We start from the raw sequence: 21,871 nt of genomic DNA, 5'->3' as shown, positions 1-21,871 counted from the left end.
TCCAATGGTTACTAAGCCAGAATCCATCTTCTCGGTTGAAATTGTCTCTGTGCTTGTATATGTGGATGGCCTCATGAACGGATCTCTCATGGTAGCCGGTTGGCTTGCAAAGAACCTCCGTCTTGGAGAAGTCAATGTCATGTGAGCCCACTGAATTATAACAGTGATCTGCCACGGCAGAGGAGTTCGTCCTACCGTGTTTCAAGTCTGCTTTATGTTCGCGGATGCGGTCTGAGATATGTCGTTTGGTTTCTCCAATGTAGTTGCTACCACATAGGCATTTTAGTTTGTAAACGCCCGGGTACTGTATGTCTGGAACAGCATCTTTTACAGATGGAACCAGAATACGGATTTTATGTACTGTGTTGAATCGGACCTGGATCTTGTGTTTGTTCAGGATTTTGGAGATCTTTTTTGTGACCCCCGCAATGTAGGGTAAGGTGATGGTTTTGAATGGTTCCTCAAGGGGATCCTTCTTCATGACTGGAGTGATGCCTTTACGGATTGTGTAGACTGAGTAACCATTAGCCTTGAGAGCTTGGTGTACATGTTTGAGTTCACTGGCAATGTGATCCTGGTCGGAAATGCATTGGGCTCTATGGTATAGAGTCTTGATGAGGGAGTTCTTCTGGGATGGATGGTGGGGGGAATCCGGTTTTAAGTAAGCATCCATATGGGTCGCTTTCCTGTAGACCGAGTGGCTCATTGAACCATCAGGTCTTCTTTTAATGAAGACATCCAAAAAGGGTAGCTTGCCTTCTTTTTCGACCTCCATGGTAAATCTGATGTCTGGGTGTATGGAGTTGATGTGGTCAAGGAATTGGTCTAGAGCAGTTAAGCCGTGTGGCCAGATAACGAAGGTGTCATCTACATATCTCTTCCATAAGATCGGGCGTAGAGTGGCAGTCTGGATGGCGTCAGTTTCAAATTTTTCATGAACACGTTGGCTACAACTGGAGATAGGAGGGAGCCCATTGGGGTGCCATCAGTCTGTTTTTAGAAAGTTCCATTCCAGGTAAAGTATGTGTTGGTTAAGCAATGTAGTCCTTGATGAACCAGGTTTTCAATGATTGCGATGGTGTCAGGTACCGGAACTTTGGTGAATAAGGACACCACATCAAAACTGACAAGCAGGTCGTCTGGGGACAGAGAAATGCCCTTGATTGTCGATACCAGGTGAGTGGAATTTAGTACCGCAGAGGTGGTTTTTCCAGTGAAAGGTCGCAGTATATCAGCTAGAAAACACGCCAGTTTGTAGGTGGGGGAGTTGATAGTGGAGACGATGGGACGAAGGGGTGTATCTTCTTTGTGTATCTTTGGAAGGCCATATAATCTTGGTGGTCTGGCAGCAGAGGGTTTCAACGAGAACTGTTTGATCTGATCAATTAATGCTGTTGAATCAGAGATGATTTTGTTTGTTTTGGTAACCAGGCTGTTGGTGGGATCTCTTCTTATTTTTGTATAGCTGCCATCATTGAGTAGTTCTTGAATTTTGTTGTTATATTCTATTTTGTCCATGGTAACAGTGGCATTGCCCTTGTCGGCTGAGAGGATGACAATGTCATCTCTCTTTTCTAATTGAGATAATTCAAAGCGCTCATCTTTGCTGATGTTACTAGGTGGCATCTTAGCATTTTTGAGGGTTGCAGCGATTTCAGATCTTGCTACGTCTGCAGCGATGTGACCCAGGCCCTTGAGTGCAACGTCGACATGGGCAATGATATAATTAACTGGTATGTGTCTCGGTGAGACAGCAAAGTTTAGCCCTTTAGCTAAAACGGATTTCAGGCCATCAGAAATGGAACTGTCACTGTGATTAATTACGACTTTGTTAACGTCTATCTTTTCAGTGTGTGGATCCGATTTTTTGTTGGAAAGGCGATTGAATTTGAAAATCAAATTGTCCTTACATTTGGTCGACATAGTGGCAGCCGAAGAGGTAGTCATATTGTCTACATGTTCCCAATCCGATGTAGACATTGTTGCTGTCAATGTTAAGTGTGAATTGTAGAGTGTCTTGTCTAACTGATCTAGTTCGGTGCGTGTCAGTCTGATTTTTTCTGAGATAAGAGCTAGGCTGAATTGTATATTATTCAGTTATCGGTGATCTTTGTGAACAGTATGTATGCGTGCGATTTTAGGATAATGGGTCTGTAATTCTTCAAATCTCATTTTATTATGTTTCCATAAAGCTACTTAGGGCATCTTTTCATGATCAACATTTATTTTAATGTAAACATTTAATAAAAAAGTGGGTCTGCTAATTTTGATTTCACAGCTGGTTCTGCTTCTTTGGTGATAAATACAATTATTCAATTTGCTCAGGGAGCTTTTAATTTTCTCTTACTGCAAAGAGCAGTAATTACTTCTTCAAGCATGGCATCTGAAACACCCTCCTCCTTACTCTTTGGGTCTTTCTGTTCTCCTTATCTAAAAAAGTTTATACTTCCCAGAGTATTGTGTTATGATTAAATTTAAATATGCATGTAATTCCTCCACCTATTTTATCATTATCTATCATATAATGTGGTTCTATTTTACTCCCTAAGGGTTCATGTTTGAGAAATGTGTGAAATTATTTTGCCATATCAATCAGATTATAGTAATGACAGACAAAAGTAAAGTACCTCTTGCAGGGACACGTCTTGAAAAAGCAAGAACGTATTTAATCTTTGGTAATTATTAAAGGTGAAGCTGTTTCAACATTATGAAATACAACAAAGAACAAGAGCAGGATGGAGTGATGATGTAAGGTTTAAAATAATAATGAAATTTAGCATAACAATGTGTCTGAGGAACATAGTGAGTGCAGAAATATGCCTGATATAACATCGATTGTATCTGTGTGTTACTGACAAATAAACAAAACTGAAATGTACAAAAGAAGCATGGAAAATGCTTTCTGGGAATCACAGTGAGAGAAGATGAGGAACGGGATTGGAAAATAAATGCAAATTAGGGACATAAAATTGGCCTTTCAGAAAAGTAAGTCAGTTTGGGTTAGACACCTTTCTAATAGGGGTGATGGCTGATAAATAATAACTGGTGATGAAATGGCGGCCAATATTATGAACATACCTGAGTGGGTTACCACCACCTGAGGGGGTTACCACCACCTGAGGGGGTAACCACCACGGAGAAGGAGCGGTGAGATCAGCTCGTGTGCAGCAGACGGATTGTGGCATCGCAGGACTATGAGGGATAGTGACAACATGAGCAGGCTTTCATACAGCAGGGGATAGAACGTGGCTGCTGCCACTGACGTTTTATGACAGACTTCCAAGTAACTCACCATATGCTGCCATGAAATGGCTTGCGTCCGCCACATCCAAGGCCAGCGTGTTTCAATAACATCCGCACTGTTAAAACACAATTATTTGACCGATATAATATCACAAATGCCACAGCCTGAGACAGCGATTTAAAGACACTGAAGTTGAATACTCTCCAGAAGTGGTTTATGCTGTCTTCCATCCATGCAAGATTCTCTTGACCTTTTCACCACCACCAGCATTTTGCACATGAAAGCCAACCTTCACAACACCTTTACTACCTATACATTTTGTCTTCTAACTGACAACTTTGATAAAGGTGCTCGTGCTCCATCCTTTACCGCTGCCATGAACTTTGTTTTTGAAGGACCACGTTGTACCTACCTCGATACAAAGTGTCAGAATGTATTCAACAGTTTTGGTTGCGTTCCAGCATTGTTTTAATGATCTCAGCAATAGTCGAATGCATTTGCCTTTGTTGAATGCATTCTGACATTGTCGGAATGAGTTTGATAATGGTGGAATCGGGTTAATCCACCATGGTAGACTTTCCTGGTAGTCCCAGGATCGTCCTCTTTTTGAGGTCGCTGTCTTTGGAAATATAATAGTTATCATATATAATCTTACTGTGACATAAAATAAATCCAGTGTTTGTCAGTTGTGTAAAAAATGACAGTAATCCATGATAAAAGACAACGTGTTTACATGTAGTTGTCTCTTTCAGTATTGTGAGACGTTCTTCTTCCCTTGATATGTGGTGTTTTTTTGTACTTCAGAGGTAGCAACCCTGAGTGAGTCCTGTTCTGATGGGGTTAGACGTGAAGTTTATAGGTGATTTTTTCCAGCCATATTTGTGTGAAATTCACACCTAAATAATGACATGGAGTAGGTTGCTATGCCAGCATCTTCACTTCTTGCTGTGGTTTTCACACTTGATGATGGTTGCTTGTGTTGCAGTCGAAACGTTGTGAAAATTGTATTGTTTTATATTTGTATTATTTTATTGTTTCCCTTCTACGTGACTTTACCGAAAGAACCAAGAATATGAATCCCTGCAGTCACGAAAGCTTTAAATCAAATTTTTATTAATGCTGCTTCTCTACTCATGAATTGGACATCCATCCCAATTCTCTAGGCCCTGCCCTATCCTATGGCCACCATGGCTCATTCAACTGGGTGGATTAAGGCATGGACAAATGTGCTCTGCGAGTGATCTAATGGCTACTCAGTGATAAGAACCGCTCAGACATGACAGCCATTTTAGACAACAAAAAGTCACTGGTCCAACAACATGTGGTGTAATGATTGCAGAAATTGCTGAAGAATAAGCCATCTTGTGTTTTAATTATGTTACTCTTATTTCCCACACCAAGCCATTACGTAGTATATGCGTTTTCATGGCATGGTTATTGCTATTTAAAGGACTTCTTCTTATGAGTATTGTGATGGCATATTTCCTCTGCAGTAGCACATCATCTGTTCGGTATAAATAACAGATTGTCAATTTGTTTGTCAATCGACAGCTGTAGATTTTCCGAAAATGTTCAGTTTGCAAACAAATTTAATGAACAAATATGAAAATAATTCACGAGGAACATACACAGCCAACGGAAGAAGCAGGTCGCATCAGGTACGTGTCTTCCAGAAGTGGAAGATAAGTCACCAAGAAGAGAATCAAACGATGGAAGAAAAATAGTTCTTCCCAATGCAGGACTTGGGGAAGTAACTACCACACATATCATTGATCCACTCTACATCTTCTGGAAGAGCTTTTTCCATGAATTAACCATGTTCGTGGAGGAGAGGAGAGGAGAGGGAACCAAATGGGGAGAGATGTGGGGGACATGGCTGCCTGTGGTATTGCAGGATTTTTGCGAGCGTTTCAATACATCCTTCCACGAATTACTCCCGTTTTGCAAAATATGGATTTATTTAGTTAACATGCTAATATTACTTCCATGAGCATTTGTGGTACAAGATATTTGTTTTCCCTTTGATCATATACCATTATGATCTGTAGGTTCTCGAAATACAGGTGTATCTATATAGATTTTTGAACATATGAAATGACACGTAAATTAATATTCAGCTGAAAGATGCAATCCTCCTAGGTCTCCCTTGAAATGGAGATTAAATGCCCCATAACCTAGTTGGTTATAAACCACGAGATGCATTAATTGAGTGTGAATGACTACAAGGTGCATTCCGGAATTGTGAACTTCTCATTTATATGGGAGTGCTGCGAACATATATGTGTAAAAAGTGCTAGTAAAAACAGCAGATGGGTCTTAATTGTTACGTGTTACACGCAGTCTTGCACTCATGGAGGGTGCAATCAATACGCCACCAGCTTGCATTTGTTAACTTCTCTGCCTGCAAGAATCAATGCTCATTCTCTCCGCATTGCTCTACTCTCTGCTGAAGAGCACATTCACCCTAACATTAGTCTCGTCCATGAATTATCTTTCTGCATTAAATTATGTGAAATCTTTCAGCATCCACGCTCTATCTATGCACTGCTGGATGAAGGCCTTGCCCCCATGATGTTCCTGTTTCTCATGGCCCTACCATGCCACAATCCACCTCGTGTGGGCGCCACGGTGGTGAGATCTTAACTGCCTCGCCTGGTATACAGGAGGTCGTGGGTTCGATCCCGACCCTGACACCCGTATGTGTAGAGTTTGCGTGTTCTCCCCGTGGTCACGTGGATTTTTCTCTGGGTCCTCCATTTTTTCCTTCCACATTTAGAAACATGCGTTTTGAGTATTTGGCTGCTATAAATTTCCACATGATAAGCCACCTCGTTGAGCTATCATTTGTGGCCAGGTTGCTCCTGAAAAAGAGCTATATAAGTCAAATAGTTTTAGCTATATTGCTATATAGTTTGTTAGAAAATAGTGTGTCTCATCCATTGGCTGTCGTTCCATCACCAGTCTTGTGCATCTCCTATCATCCCTGTGTGCTGCCCAAGCCCACTTACCTTTCTTCACAATCAATAAAATGTCTACAGCTTGTGTTTGTTTCTTCATCCATGAGGTCTCTCAGTGTTATTCCTATTTGCATCTCTCTCTGTTAATTTGTGCAATTTTAAACTTTTGATCCACGTTCTTGTTTACAGTCCATGTTTCGGATCAATGTCATGCTGATAACGTGCACTGATTGAATACGTGTTTTTATTAGAAAATAGTATTTTTAAAAATCCCATCATCTCACTCTTGCTTTTGTTGCCTCTTACTATTTCTCAATTATCCGGACCAACTTCAACAACTGTCTTAAGTACACACCATCTGCTGTTTTCCAGTTGTGGCACTCCGACAGACACCTCTACTTATTTAGCAAACTTGTTGTGACTTTTGTTTTGTCACCTTGAGTCCAAAATTAAAGATATTTGTCAAGTTATTGTAATGTTTACTGTCATTCATTCCGACTGGATGTTATAATTATTGTCATCAGCAATCCAAGATTAATAATGTTTTTTCCAGTTATATTTGTTCAATTATTTCTCCAATCGATGTTTTCCCAAAACATCTTCTAAATGTGCATGTGTCAACTTATATGTCTCTCTTTATACAATTTTTTTCCTTTGAGTAATCGGAATGCAGCTGTCCCAATTTTTTTATGGTTTTAATTATCCTTTAAACATATATGTATAAAAAGAAAATTCACATCAGCGTTAGTTTGTGAGTGCTTTTATGACTGCATTAATGTACAATGAGTATCATGCATTTTTATTGTCTGCAAGGACAAGTAATAATGGCATTGGATATTCATTATTTAGTTTTTTTCCGGAATATGTAAACCTGGGTAAATTATTCAAGGTGGACCGAGATCAAAATGATGAGTTTAAGATGCAGGCAAAGGTGTAGCTAAACACATAATAAATACTATAATTTTTAATTGGTGCACATTACCTGAGAAACATTAATAAAATAGAACCAAAGCTGAGAGATGCATACTTGTGGATGATGGTTATAGGTCGAGACAAAAACAGAAGTGGCAGCCAAGGAACGGAACGCATGAGAGTGGCCGACCAACACTGAGATGGAGTAATGGAATAAACTCGTGTGCTGGTGCCTATGTGGATTTTAACATCGCAGGACCGTGCAAAATGCCAGTGGCTTGGGGAGTCCTTCATCCAGCAGTGGATTGATCATGGCTCGTGATATAGTTTTGCTGTAAATTGTGAGGTATATTTCCTTTCTTGAAAATATTTTGTTAAATGTAATCTCCGTGCAGATTTAATGTTTGCAAACAAATGCTCCCTATATAATTTAAAATAGACATTTTGAGTGATTAATTTCATTCTAAATATTATATTTTTCAAAATACTGTACTGCACAGCAAATTATGTTTGGGCAATCATTGTTGTGTGATGTCATTGGATAATTTGGGCAATGCCATATGCGAAGGTTTCCTTATTTTTACATAGCTGGATTTGTGTTACACTTTGCTTTGCTGATGCCAATCTCAGTGCTCGTGAACATCTTCCAACAACATTTAACCCCGTCACGGTTTTGAAACTATAAACTTTTTTTATTTTACTAGGTAAGGCCCACTGAGCTATATAGCTCTTTTTTTAGAAGTGACCTGGCCACATATCATAGCTCGACGAAGTGGCTTATCATGTGAACATTTATAGCAACCAAATATTCTAAATAGGAGCACCTGGGGAAAAATCGACGCGACCACGGGGAGAAAATGCACACTCCAAATATACTGAGCCTAGTTCTCGGCACATGGAGCAGATGTGACGGTACGTGCAGGTGTATCAGTTGTTCATTGTAAAATGGTGCAAGGCCGTTTAAGGCCTTGTATGTTATAAATGTAAATTATTATACCCACACTCATTCGTTCGTCATTGATTTCATATCAATCACATCAGTAGCGCATACACAAACGCCATGTTGGTGCCTTGAGGAGAGATACAGTAGAGTTCATGGAGATTTTATTTTGTATCAGCTTGCACAAACATTTTCCTTTTTTTGTCCAATATGATTCTCAGTTCCTGAAGAATCTCCCAACACGTGGACCTAAACGTGGACATGGAATGTATCTTTTCTCATTTATTACAGATATAATAACAACTATGAAATTCAAATAACTACTAAATATGCCACGCAACTGAGCATAATTTCCGTGGATCCACAAATTAAGCTGGCACATTCACTTTACAGAGTTTTGGGAAACTGGTTGTTTTGATATTCTTTCGGTCTTTGGGTAAAGCCACGTAGAAAAAAAATATCACGATGTTTCGATCGCAACACAAGCAATCGTCATCAGGTGAAAAAATAGCGGGAGAGCTGCTGAAGCAGAATGTTATAAAGGTTTGAGATGGGTGTAGCCCAAGGGTCATGAGTGAAGTTGGCGGGGCTAGTGATTAATAGGTTAAATGTCTCCCTAACACAGCCACCGTTGCGCGTTTTCCTCGATGTGGCGGTGGCTCTACGATCTTACATTGACATGCTAATCTTTCACAACACAATGGCCACCTCCTCAGCTTCGTCATCGTGGAGGTGGCTCTCCGATTTACCCGATCTTACATTTACATGCAAATTTCATCACTAGCCCGGCCTACTTCGATTATGACCCTTGAGCTACACCCATCTTAAACCTTTATAACATCCTGCCTCAGCAGCTCTCCCGCTATTTTTTTGACCTGATGATGATTGCTTGTTTTGCGATCAAAACGTGATATTTTTATAATTTTTTCTATTTACGTGGCTTTACCGAAAGACCGAAAGAATATGAATTCCTGCAGTCACGAAAGCTTTAAGTCAATGGTTGTTTTGATTAAATTAGCATCCGATTATATTTTATGCATACAGTGAGGGAAACAAGTATTTGATCCTCTGCTGATTTTGTACGTTTGCCCACTGACAAAAAAATGATCGGTCTATAATTTTAATGGTAAGTTTATTTGAACAGTGAGAGACAGAATAACAACAAAAAAATCCAGAAAAATGCAAGTCAAAAATTTTATAAATTGATTTGCATTTTAATGAGGGAAATAAGTATTTGACCCCTCTGCAAAACATGACTTAGTACTTGGTGGAAAAACCCTTGTTGGCAATCACAGAGGTCAGACGTTTCTTGTAGTTGGCCACCAGGTTTGCACACATCTCAGGAGGGATTTTGTCCCACTCCTCTTTGCAGATCTTCTCCAAGTCATTAAGGTTTCGAGGCTGACGTTTGGCAACTCGAACCTTCAACTCCCTCCACAGATTTTCTATGGGATTAAGGTCTGGAGACTGGCTAGGCCACTCCAGGACCTTAATGTGCTTCTTCTTGAGCCACTCCTTTGTTGCCTTGGCCGTGTGTTTTGGGTCATTGTCATGCTGGAATACCCATCCACGACCCATTTTCAATGCCCTGGCTGAGGGAAGGAGGTTCTCACCCAAGATTTGACGCTACATGGCCCCGTCCATCGTCCCTTTGATGCGGTGAAGTTGTCCTGTCCCCTTAGCAGAAAAAAACACCCCCAAAGCATATTGTTTCCACCTCCATGTTTGACGGTGGGGATGGTGTTCTTGGGGTCATAGGCAGGAATCCGCCTCCTCCAAACACGGCGAGTTGAGTTGATGCCAAAGAGCTCCATTTTGGTCTCATCTGACCACAACACTTTCACCCAGTTGTCCTCTGAATCATTCAGATGTTCATTGGCAAACTTCAGACGGGCATGTATATGTGCTTTCTTGAGCAGGGGGACCTTGTGGGGGCTGCAGGATTTCAGTCCTTCACGGCGTAGTGTGTTACCAATTGTTTTCTTGGTGACTATGGTCCCAGCTGCCTTGAGATCATTGACAAGATCCTCCCGTGTAGTTCTGGGCTGATTCCTCACAGTTCTCATGATCATTGCAACTCCGCGAGGTGAAATCTTGCATGGAGCCCCAGGCCAAGAGAGATTGACAGTTAGTTTGTGTTTCTTCCATTTGCGAATAATCGCACCAACTGTTGTCACCTCACCAAGCTGCTTGGCAATGGTCTTGTAGCCCATTCCAGCCTTGTGTAGGTCTACACTCTTGTCCCTGACATCCTTGGAGAGCTCTTTGGTCTCGGCCATGGTGGAGAGTTTGGAATCTGATTGATTGATTGCTTCTGTGGACAGGTGTCTTTTATACAGGTAACAAGCTGAGATTAGGAGCACTCCCTTTAAGAGTGTGCTCCTAATCTCAGCTCGTTACCTGTATAAAAGATACCTGGGAGCCAGAAATCTTTCTGATTGAGAGGGGGTCAAATACTTATTTCCCTCATTAAAATGCAAATCAATTTATAACATTTTTGAAATGCGTTTTTCTGGATTTTTTTGTTGTTATTCTGTCTCTCACTGTTCAAATAATCCTATCATTAAAATTAAAGACTGATCATGTCTTTGTCAGTGGGCAAACGTACAAAATCAGCAGGGGATCAAATACTTTTTTCCCTCACTGTACGTGCAGACATTTTTCTTGAACAGAGATTTGAGAAATTAGGTATATGAGACACGATTTCACTGCACGTGTTTTATTAAGTTTTGCAAAGGTATATGGAGAATAAGTGGTAATACATTCCAAAATTTGATTTGTAAATTTATTGGCCTGGTGGCTGCCAGCGGTTTAATTCCGTCACATAATGGGACATACTGGATGAGCATTCTTTTGGTTTATCCATTCTTGTTGATAATGCAACATGTAAATCTGTAATTGACAATATGTACGTATGTATATATATAACTCATTTCACACCATACATAGCCAACCATACTTATCGGCGGTGCGGGACAAAAGCAGTTAGATAAGTTATATGTAAAATAGTCCATGTTTTGGCTGTTATATGGAAGTGGCTTTACAAACGAAAGAGTTTATCTTAATCCACTTCTTTTTCCTCGGCCTAACCATCATACTTTTCCATGGCCGCTTCTGGGCATGCATGTGTAGTGTGGTGTTTATTCACGCAGACAACTTCGTCTTTTTCTCCTGTGTCACTTCATTCGCAGCATCCCACAAGGATGCTCCTTACGTTCAACACCACGCACTCCTGTTGCGAACTCTTCCTCTCTTCCTCCGCTAGCCTGCTGCTTCGACCTTGCTCTCTCTCGCTCCGCTAGCCTGTTACTCTCCACTTTCCTAACCTGTCACGGACTCTCTCTCTGTATACTTCGCTAGCTTCTCACCCCATTAGCCTATCACACTCAGACTAAAGATTCCGCTAGCCTCTCCTCCGCTAGCCTGTCTACACCCACACCTCCAACCTCGCCTGCACCCCCAGCGGTGGATCAGCTAACACCGCTGGGGAGGATGAGATGTAGAGGGCGAGGTCCTGGACTTGTCTTGAATTTATCTTCACTTCTTCATCTCCAACCAACTCCACCCATTACTTCACACGTTCTCCTTATATCCCCCTCCTCATTAAGTGCCCTCAAGTGGCCCTCATTAAGCCAGTGTCCTTCCGGCGTCTCTCCTCCCCCTTATCGCCGCTATCTCTCGCCTCCGTGGCGCCTACCCCTTGTTTGCATTTGCAGCCAGCCAATCACTGCCTCTTTCCCTAATTGCTGGCGTCTCTCTCTCTGCTGTCTCCCAGGCCACACGCCTGCACCTGCTCAACCTGACTTGACCTCAATGTTTGCAACCCCATACATGAATCCAACTGCTGTTTGCAAACCCTGCATGCATTATGCCACTACACATGTGATAGATCACTCGCTTAAAACAACCTCATCACCTGGTATCTTTCATGGTAACAAGAAGTTTTCAGTTGTACTGAGATAGTGCCACCTGTGCACATTCGGATGACACAAATTGTTCCACAAGCAGAGTAAAATTCCATAAAAGACTTTGATTTGCATCGCAGTTGATTTCAGACGTAACTTTATCAACCTATTTTACATGCTTATTTACATGGATAACCCATGCCGTCAGGGCCGGATTAAGATTTTGTAGGCTCCTGGGCTACAGGTACTGTGAGGACCCCAGTAATATTTTCAAAAGGAAAACAAGTTAAATAAAAATACAATTTATTTTTTTTACAAGGCTAGCAACAAATACAATTCAGCATTCACAAATGAAATAACTTTTCACTTAATCTCTGGAGGGCACTCCAGCAGGCGGAGGCCCCTGGGCTGCAGCCCCTAAAGCCCATGCCTGAATCCGGCCCTGCATGCAGTGATCTGTTCACTCTGTGCCCAGTGAACAGTGATCTGAACAGTGATCTGTTCACTCTGTGCCCAGTGAACAGTGATCTGAACAGTGATCTGTTCACTCTGTGCCCAGTGAACAGTGATCTGAACAGTGATCTGTTCACTCTGTGCCCAGTGAACAGTGATCTGAACAGTGATCTGTTCACTCTGTGCCCAGTGAACAGTGATCTGAACAGTGATCTGTTCACTCTGTGCCCAGTGAACAGTGATCTGAACAGTGATCTGTTCACTCTGTGCCCAGTGAACAGTGATCTGAACAGTGATCTGTTCACCTGGCACATATCCCCCCGCTGCGGGATGAATGGCAGTGAGCAGGTGCTCATGCCTTGCATCTATACCCAGTTATAAACTTTCAATGCATCATTCTTAGAAAGGTTGCCCCGCAGACTTTCTGGTATCACGAGGCGTTATTTTGGACAACAGCAGTGTTCTTGAAAATTATGTAAATGTCTGAGGGCTTGGCAGATGAGACGGGTTGGGAGTATTTTTCTGTTTTTTTTCTTTTCAAAACTTCGTTTTAACAATTACTACAGTCGCAATTTAATAATACATACCAAACACGTTTACAAAACAATAATTAATCAAGCGTCGCGATCTGTATCTCAGATGTGCGTTTCATATTGCATGTATTTTCATGACTGTCAATTAAGATTACCTACATGGATATACCTTTTGTGAATTTTCTCTCCCTAGTGGGTACACATAACTTATGCATCTGTTTACAGGGCATTCATAATAAGCTAAGAGAGCATGCATATAAATATGCTGTACTATTGATTACCATATTTATTCACCATATAAAGGCAGAGCGGTGGGGCAGCAGTTAGAGCACTTTGCTATGAACCTGTCAACTTTCAGTTCAATTCCCAGCCATGCCGAAAAATTGTCAAACAGCCCCACTTGACTGATATCGTGTGGGGGAGGGCCTTCACCCCACAGTGGATTGCAAAAAGGGCTGTAAATTATAAGCGTAAATACATCCAATTTGTACGAGCATTTGTGCACTTGTTCATAATACACATTGTGTGTATGGCTGTTAAATAAACGAGGAGCACTTAGCTGATGATGCATTTGTGTGGCCTGCACCTAACCCACCCTTCTTATGAGATCACAAACAGTGGATGCAATACTTAACCATTTCTTGTTTGGCATTGCTACTTACTTCTAAGTATCGATAATAATAACGCCGGTTTAATTATTTTCTGCCCTAGAAATTCGATTAATTTCAGTGATTTGGGGGTCACGATTCGATTTCAATGATGTATACGATTAAAAACTAGTATTATTAATCTCAATGAATGGTGGTTAACATGTGTATGGAGAAGTTGCTTGAATCACTATTTCCTTTAAGTGGAAGCCCTAGAACAAATATACAGTGAGGGAAAAAAATATTTGATCCCCTGCTGATTTTGTACGTTTACCCACTGACAAAGAAATGATCAGTCTATAATTTTAATGATACGTTTATTTGAACAGTGAGAAACAGAATAACAACAAGACAATCCAGAAAAATTCATGTCAAAAATGTTATAAATTGATTTGCATTTTAATGAGGGAAATAAGTATTTGACCCCCTCTCAATCAGAAAGATTTCTGGCTTCCAGGTGTCTTTTATACAGGTAACGAGCTGAGATTAGGAGCACACTCTAAACGGGAGTGCTCCTAATATCAGCTCATTACCTGTGTAAAAGACACCTGTCCACAGAAGCAATCAATCAATCAGATTCCCAACTGTCCACCATGGCCAAGACCAAAGAGCTCTCCAAGGATGTCAGAGACAAGATTGTAGACCTACACAAGGCTGGAATGGGCTACAAGACCATTGCCAAGCAGCTTGATTATTCGCAAATGGAAGAAACACAAAAGAACTGTCAATCTCCCTTGGCCTAGGGCTCCATGCAAGATCTCACCTCGTGGAGTTGCAATGATCAAGAGAATGGTGAGGAATCAGCCCAGAACTACACGGGAGGATCTTGTCAATGATCTCAAGGCAGCTGGGACCATAGTCACCAATAAAACAGTTGGTAACACACTACGCCATGAAGGACTGAAATTCTGCAGCACCCGCAAGGTCCCCCTGCTCAAGAAAGCACATATACATGCCCGTCTGAAGTTTGCCAATCAACATCTAAATGATTCAGAGGACAACTGGGTGAAAATGTTGTGGTCAGATGAGACCAAAATGGAGCTCTTTGGCATCAACTCAACTCGCCATGTTTGGAGGAGGAGGAATGCTGCCTATGACCCCAAGAACACCATCCCCACCGTCAAACATGGAGGTGGAAACATTATGCTTTGGGGGTGTTTTTCTGCTAAGGGGACAGGACAACTTCACCGCATCAAAGGGACGATGGACGGGGCCATGTACCATCAAATCTTGGGTAAGAACCTCCTTCCCTCAGCCAGGGCATTGAAAATGGGTCGTGCATGGGTATTCCAGCATGACAATGACCCAAAACACACGACCAAGGCAACAAAGGAGTGACTCAAGAAGAAGCACATTAAGGTCCTGGAGTGGCCTAGCCAGTCTCCAGACCTTAATCCCATAGAAAATCTGTGGAGGGAGCTGAAGGTTCGAGTTGCCAAACGTCAGCCTCAAAACCTTAATGACTTGGAGAAGATCTGCAAAGAAGAGTGGGACAAAATCTCTCCTGAGATGTGTGCAAACCTGGTGACCAACTACAAGAAATGTCTGACCTCTGTGATTGCCAGCAAGGGTTTTGCCACCAAGTACTATGTCATATTTTGCAGAGGGGTCAAATACGTATTTCCCTCATTAAAATGCAAATCAATTTATAACATTTTTGACATGCGTTTTTCCGGATTTTTTTGTTTTTATTCTGTCTCTCACTGTTCAAATAAACCTACCATTAAAATTATAGACTGATCATTTCTTTGTCAGTGGGAAAACGTACAAAATCAGCAGGGGATCAAATACTTTTTTCCCTCACTGTATTACTGTGAGATGGATCATAACTCATGGTGAAATATTAAGTCTGTATAGAATGTGAGTAAGTTGTTCTCAAAAAGTATGATTTACACTCATTCAAGGAAGAAAGAAAGCAATTGTGGCAATTGTAAGTGTTTTTTTACATTAAGAAATACACGATAAGCCATTATCAATTCATTTCTGGATGAAAGCCTCCTCCCCCAAGTCATTGCCATCGCTCACCAGTCTGCATTACATTGGAGTGGAAAGTTAGTATCGCATTGTTCAAGGGAACAGGAAAATGTGAATGTTATACCCTGGAAAATTGGAACAGAAAATGCTATTTCCTGTCATAGAAAGCACGTATTGCATATTGTCTATTTCTTCCACTCTGATTTTCTTTCTCTCTCAATCTCACTGCCTCTCAGATGCTGTACATCTCTCTTCAAAGCGTCTGTGTCATTCCATACCACCCCTTGTGCTGCGTCAGCACGTGTCCCCTTTTCCCACTCTACGTGGCATGATTGTGCAAGTCTCCACGTTTCTCACTTCACGCATCTCGCCTCTCACTCACCACATCTCCTGCTATTTTGCAGTCAATATTTAAATGTCATTGTTGACCGTGGGGCCTTGTGGAGTGAGAAACGTTTGGAGCAAGAGGTGGGAAATGTGTGGAGTGGGAGAGAAGATGCGTTGAGTGAGAGACAGGAGATGTAGGGAGTGAGAGATAGAAAATGGGCACAACGTGGAAGATGTATGTAGTGAGGGAAGCACCAAAGCTATGGCACATATCTGACACAGGGCTCATATTCCACCATGTCGGAGTGCACATCGGTAGTTTGAAAACAAAATCGCAATGGAAGAAAGCATATAAAATGTATTGAAATGCATACAGCTAGATGTTAGGGAGACATTTGAAGCAGGAAATTTGAACATGATGTCAAGAGTGATTTTATTTTTGGACCTTAAAAATTAGATGATGGTTGCGGAAATATGCTAGATATGGGAACATTATGACAGGGCTTTTGCTGTATATAAAAGTAGCAAGACCATTATTGTTTTTGTTATCATTGGCATTGCTTTCCCCCATATTACACAGCCAGTGCATCAGCCTATGGGTTAGACAAATATACCATACATCATTTTTAGAGGCTTTTTTCTTACCGCGTCTACTCACAAGGACGTACACAATGAGCACATTCCCCACACGTTTTATGGTCGGCTAGTAACTGATGCTTCTAGGCAGTCACAAGGTCTACCTCTTTTGGCCCAGGCTAATACAAATTCCAGGTTGTCAGGCAACCGGATGAAAAAAATAACCGTGGGTTGAGAGTTAAAGTGTTAGGCGTTGAAAGATTCACATTTTTCAACACTCCTCTTGAATAAACTACACATGATGCAGTTTGTATGCAACATTCTAGGTGTCAATGGTCATTATCTCACAATCTATAATGTTAATAAGGGGAAAGAATAATGCTTGGCAGCATGATACCTATAAAGCTGCATCCTTTCCATTGTCAGTTGAACAATACAATAAAAGGATTTGGTGTCAAGGCTTACCTGTTTTTTTTCTTTACATTGTATGGAATCATATTTTACTCATCTTCCATGCACCGTGGTATGTTTCTACTCTGTCGCCTGTATTACTTGTGTGTTTAATTTGGAACGTTGTTAGTGCTGTGATAATCTCGTTCACACGTCAAGCACTGGTTACAAGCACGCCTATGTGCCAATGCGTGCAGCTTTGATGAATTAGGCTAGAATGAATGCCATCTGTTTTCACATTTGGATGAACCCTGCGTTTTTTTTACTAGTCAATCAACACTGTTTCCACATAACCCTCGTTGTATGTGAGTGACAATTATGGGCATGTGTGTGATTGTCAGCATATGCTCAAAAACATGCTTGTGTGCATGGTGCTGCATACATCTGTGCACTTATTTCCTTTTGCCTCGGTGTATTGCCTTTCTGGTAGTAGGACAATTTTTTGTATGCATTTTATCCAGTACATGGTAATGTCGAGGTGCCCAATACTTAATATCAAGATTTCGTTGTAATTTACAACAATTCAGACCGGCATTCTCATTTAAATTCCTGACTGCTGACATAAACCTCCCATCAAGGATGTCAATCTACGTAAAGGATAGAACACAACTATCACAGTGGAGACCAATTCTGCCAGTTTCTCTAACATGTTCTCAGTCATAACGGGTATTTTTTTTTCTAATACGGGATGTTGTATATTAAGTGAGCTCTGGGATTGTTGAATGGCTAATAAATAGTGTGAGATAAAAAATGGTATGCAGAGGGGTAATGTAGCTTGCCACAGACAGATGTTTAGGACATTAGCATCTATAACCCTGGTGTATGACTTAACATGAATCACACCAGTCATTATTATTTTTGTTTGTTGCTGCTGCTAGATGGAGAGTAGAGAAATATTGCAAAACATGTTTACATGCATGTGTTGTATACTTCAGATAATTTTATATCAAAACACAAACCTGCATGCTGCTATAAAACTATCGCATAAAGCAACACTGGGTTTGAACCATGCATAATGCATTCATACTGTAAAATATCTCATTTTTTATCAACAACTTGAAATGATAGGTGTTAGGTGACTCAGGAGGTCAAGGTATGCATCAGAGTGCTGAGTTAGCTTTGTTTCGATCCAGGGTTTGATATTCATGGGACTACCCAAGTCCTCATCCTGAGCTTTTTATACTAGTTTTACTGGGATGCTGCTACCATGCTGTAATGGTTATCACGCTGGACTTGTAAATCCAAAGTTCACCTGTTTCATCTCTCGACGTGGTAGTTATGTATGCATGTTGAACTTATTTTGCACCGTGCATAGCTGATCATGCTAATCGGAGGTGCAGGGGAAGGACAACAAACTAAACACATAAAACAGTTCTTAAGAAATTAGTTTCAAATCTAGATTCAAAATTTCATAGCTCCAGTGGCCTCCTAATATCGGAAAGGAAGAGCATTCCAGATGACCGCAGAAGTGCATCTGAAAGCGCACGATGCAGTGACCGTCATTGTTCGATGGTTCGCCAAAAGCCACTAAGAGGAGGACCGGAGTTTGTGTGATGGGTTATGCTCCTTGACGAGATCAGCAAGGTATTGTGGTTCATTTGTGGAAATAGTGTGTAATGAGTGCGACTGTATAATGTATTAGTTCAGCAACTGGAAACCATTGCAGCTCAGTGAGCACCGGACAGGCATGGTTAGAACAAAGGTGCACGTTTCTTCAATAACCCCCTGTTTCTCTCCACCCAGCAGTATCATTGGCTACACCACAGTGAGTTGAACGTCAGGTCGTGTGTGGATAATACCACAAAGATGTCTAGCTAGTCTTTAAGAGTAGGCCAAATCTCCTCCAGAAGAGCTATCTTGAGCTTCCACGAGTGCAACTGCTTCTGCCAGCATTGGCCTGAGTAAACAGTTACAGGGCTGCCCCTTTATCACCTTCACCTCATCTTGACACTGATGACTGCAACAATGTAAAACAAAGCAAGCTCACTTGTTTGTATAGTCATACTGTGCCCTGTATTGAAACTAAACTATTTCATTTTTATTTTACCAGGTAATGCCCACTGAGCTGTACAGCTCTTTTTCAGAAGTGACCTGGCCACAAATGATAGCTCAATAATGTGGCTTATCATGCGGAAATGTATAGCAGCCAAATACTCTAAACGCATGTTTCTAAATGTGGAGGAAAAAAACAGAGGACCCGGAGAAAAATCCGCACGACCACTGGGAGAGAGACATGCAAACTCTAAATACAGTATACAAGTGTCTGGGTCGGGATCGAACCCACAACCTCCTGTATATCGGGCGAGATGTTGACTACTTTTGAGTCAAATCCTCCGAAGGTATTAGACTAAGCCCATTAATATCACTTCTAGGTTGTTCCCCAAGCTCACATGCAGTACCACTCTGGTAGTGGGCTTTGATATTGAAGTTTGTGTTCTCTGTAGCACAATAATGATGATGTTAAATTGGATCCTAATTAGTAAGGGGGTAACAGCTTGGAAAGTCAACAAAGATAGTTTACCAGATTGCCAATATTGTCAAGGTTTATACTTAATTTCTGTTCTCAAAAAGAAGACATTTTCTAAATACAAGTTTTTTTAAAAGCACGTATACATACATTACCAAAGACTGGTTGTTATTTTTACAGGTGCACTGAATATTAAGGTTTGATATTAAAGTATATCCAGTAAACATGCAGCTGTTTGTCTCTATTCTGGTCCAGAAACATGATAAACACTAAAAGATCAAAATCCCCTTTTGTATTAATATTTAACTCTGCATTTAATAATGTAATTACTGTTTTTCACCAAACTGTGTGAAACAATTAAGTTCATTATCTCACTCAGCATGTATCCATTGCATGCACTTATTGAATTTAATTTTTTTGCATGTCATGTAGCATCAATTTATTTCTATTTTATTGTATTATGTACACAGCCAAATTGTCTCAATCTTGTGCATTTAAATTACATTTGGTTGTTGTGTATGTGATCCTACGTTTGTTTAATGAATATGTGTACCTTACTTTTTAATTTTCGTTGGCATATTTATTGCTGTACGAGGTACAGTTTTCACTTTAACCCAGCTTGACCTTGAGCTTCAGTGGTGTAATGGTCAGCGCACTGGACCTTGCACTCCAGAAATCATCGGTATCGATTACTTCTCTGGTTCGATTCCATCTCCCGGCGCGGCGAGTTAAAACAATCGAGCAAGTTTCTTAAAATCCCCCCCCCCCACCTCTGTCTACCCGGCAGTATAAATAGGTACACCTCAGGTCACGTGTGGTAAGGTAAAGTGTGGGTACTCTCATAACTTCTAAGGCGTTTTGCCAGCGAGTTGTTTAAAATCCTTGATAGAGAGGCTCTCTCGAACTCCCTTTGGAGGTCCTTCCGCAGCTTGACCTTTTACAAATACCAAATCACCGTCTCTCATCATTAAATTATGGCAACATAACCATAATGCGCTGTAAGACTTTGGTGGAGTGTAAAATGCGTTAGTGGACCGGACAAGGTACAGTAGTTTGTGTAGGTATATGGGAATGGTAAAAATCGGAACCAGCTGCGTCAGCTAAACTCACCATTTGCTGCGCTTCATCCGCCAAATATTCACTGTTGTGAGTGACGTTGTTCTTAGAGGTTGACTACTTCTTCTGCATATACAAAAACAATGATCCCCCACACAGCCGTGAAGAGACTCCAGGCAAACCCGATTCAGTCCAGAACGGCACACTAGCACCACACCACCTCCATGGCACGCCTAGACACCTTTGTCTCTCCAGTGTCGATGTTTACACAACACACTAGATACTAAGTTGAAACTAAATTGACTGAATGGAGGCCCAGGACCAGTTTGATGTGAGCTGTGTTTGGGAATCTAACTGACGTCACCAGGTGCATATTGCAATTTGCTCAACACTTCGCCAACACGTACACTCATAAACGCACACCATTGTGTATGCTGTGCAGCTATTATAAGCCACGCATGTTAAACACAGTGTTAAAATTCAGCGAGCACTTTCCAGTAATGTGATCCACCAGAATGTGATTGATTTCATTTGTTATACTTTGTTTCTTGTCCTGCAGAATAGGTTTTTTTTTTATTCCACGCACATTTGTCTTGATATGTCCTCAGAGATAAAAGTCAAGCAGCTAGGGTCATGTGACCTGGTAGCCCAAAGATGTTGACCTCATATCTCAAGCAATTGCAGAACCACACGCAGTGCTTAGGCTCGATAATAATTAATACATGTACAGTGTCGATAAAGATCCTCTTTCATTTTTGTGCAAGTTATTTGAATGCTTTTTAGTGGATTTCAAACAATACAATCCGGCATTTGTATGCTGTGGTAGTTGAGAACGTTGACAATTTCCTCTCAAAGAGTGCAAACGCATGTTGCATTCTCTACCTGTTGAGTTATCATAATAAGTTTTACAGCGATTTGAAAAAGGTCAAATTGCGTGTTAATAAACCACAATACAATTGTTACTTGCAAATAATTTAAGTGGTGGTGAAAGAAAAAAATAATACAGATATAAAGCTAGACATTGCCCATAAATTATTTAAAACCTAGAACGTATATACAGCATATTTATTTCATTGGCAAGCCAAGTGTAGTGGGGTAAATTGTGGGTACCCTCACCTCTTCCTGGACGTCTGGTCAGCATGGAAGAGACTATCTGGGGCTCGCTCGAGTGTGACACCCTTCTGTTAGCAGTGACATGAGCAAGCGATTTCAGGGCTGCACCTTTACTTATATCCGTTATACATGCCGACGCATTAAAGGCTGCCTACAATTCGGCAAATAGGGAAATGTCATCGTACAGACTTACTAATCTCAGCTGGTATTCAATATCCTTTCTCAGATCAAGTCAACCATTGTAATATTTACAGTATTCCTGTCATTTAGAATATGGAGAGTCTTAAAATTCTAAATTTTTTGCCTGCCATATTCGT

General features: G+C 41.0%; 1 protein-coding gene and 1 long non-coding RNA gene across 6 annotated transcripts in view; both read left to right on the top strand.

Moving 5' to 3' along the window:
* Nucleotides 1-21,871, top strand: part of LOC116939054 (transmembrane protein 132E-like) — a 456,039-nt gene that overhangs the window by 95,918 nt on the left and 338,250 nt on the right. The window lies entirely within an intron of this gene.
* The window catches only part of LOC142915954 (uncharacterized), an 86,225-nt gene that overhangs the window by 47,147 nt on the left and 17,207 nt on the right, over nucleotides 1-21,871 (top strand). Inside the window, exon 2 of the long non-coding RNA XR_012936165.1 lies at nucleotides 1-21,871. This exon is cut by the window's left edge and continues 28,582 nt beyond it; it is cut by the window's right edge and continues 17,207 nt beyond it. This is a non-coding gene — a long non-coding RNA (uncharacterized LOC142915954).

This window comes from Petromyzon marinus, chromosome 5 (assembly GCF_048934315.1).
Source record: "Petromyzon marinus isolate PM22_M1 ecotype Great Lakes invasive population chromosome 5, UKy_Petmar_22M1.pri1.0, whole genome shotgun sequence".
Lineage (NCBI taxonomy): Eukaryota > Metazoa > Chordata > Hyperoartia > Petromyzontiformes > Petromyzontidae > Petromyzon > Petromyzon marinus.
This window is presented reverse-complemented; position numbering and strand designations above follow the sequence as displayed.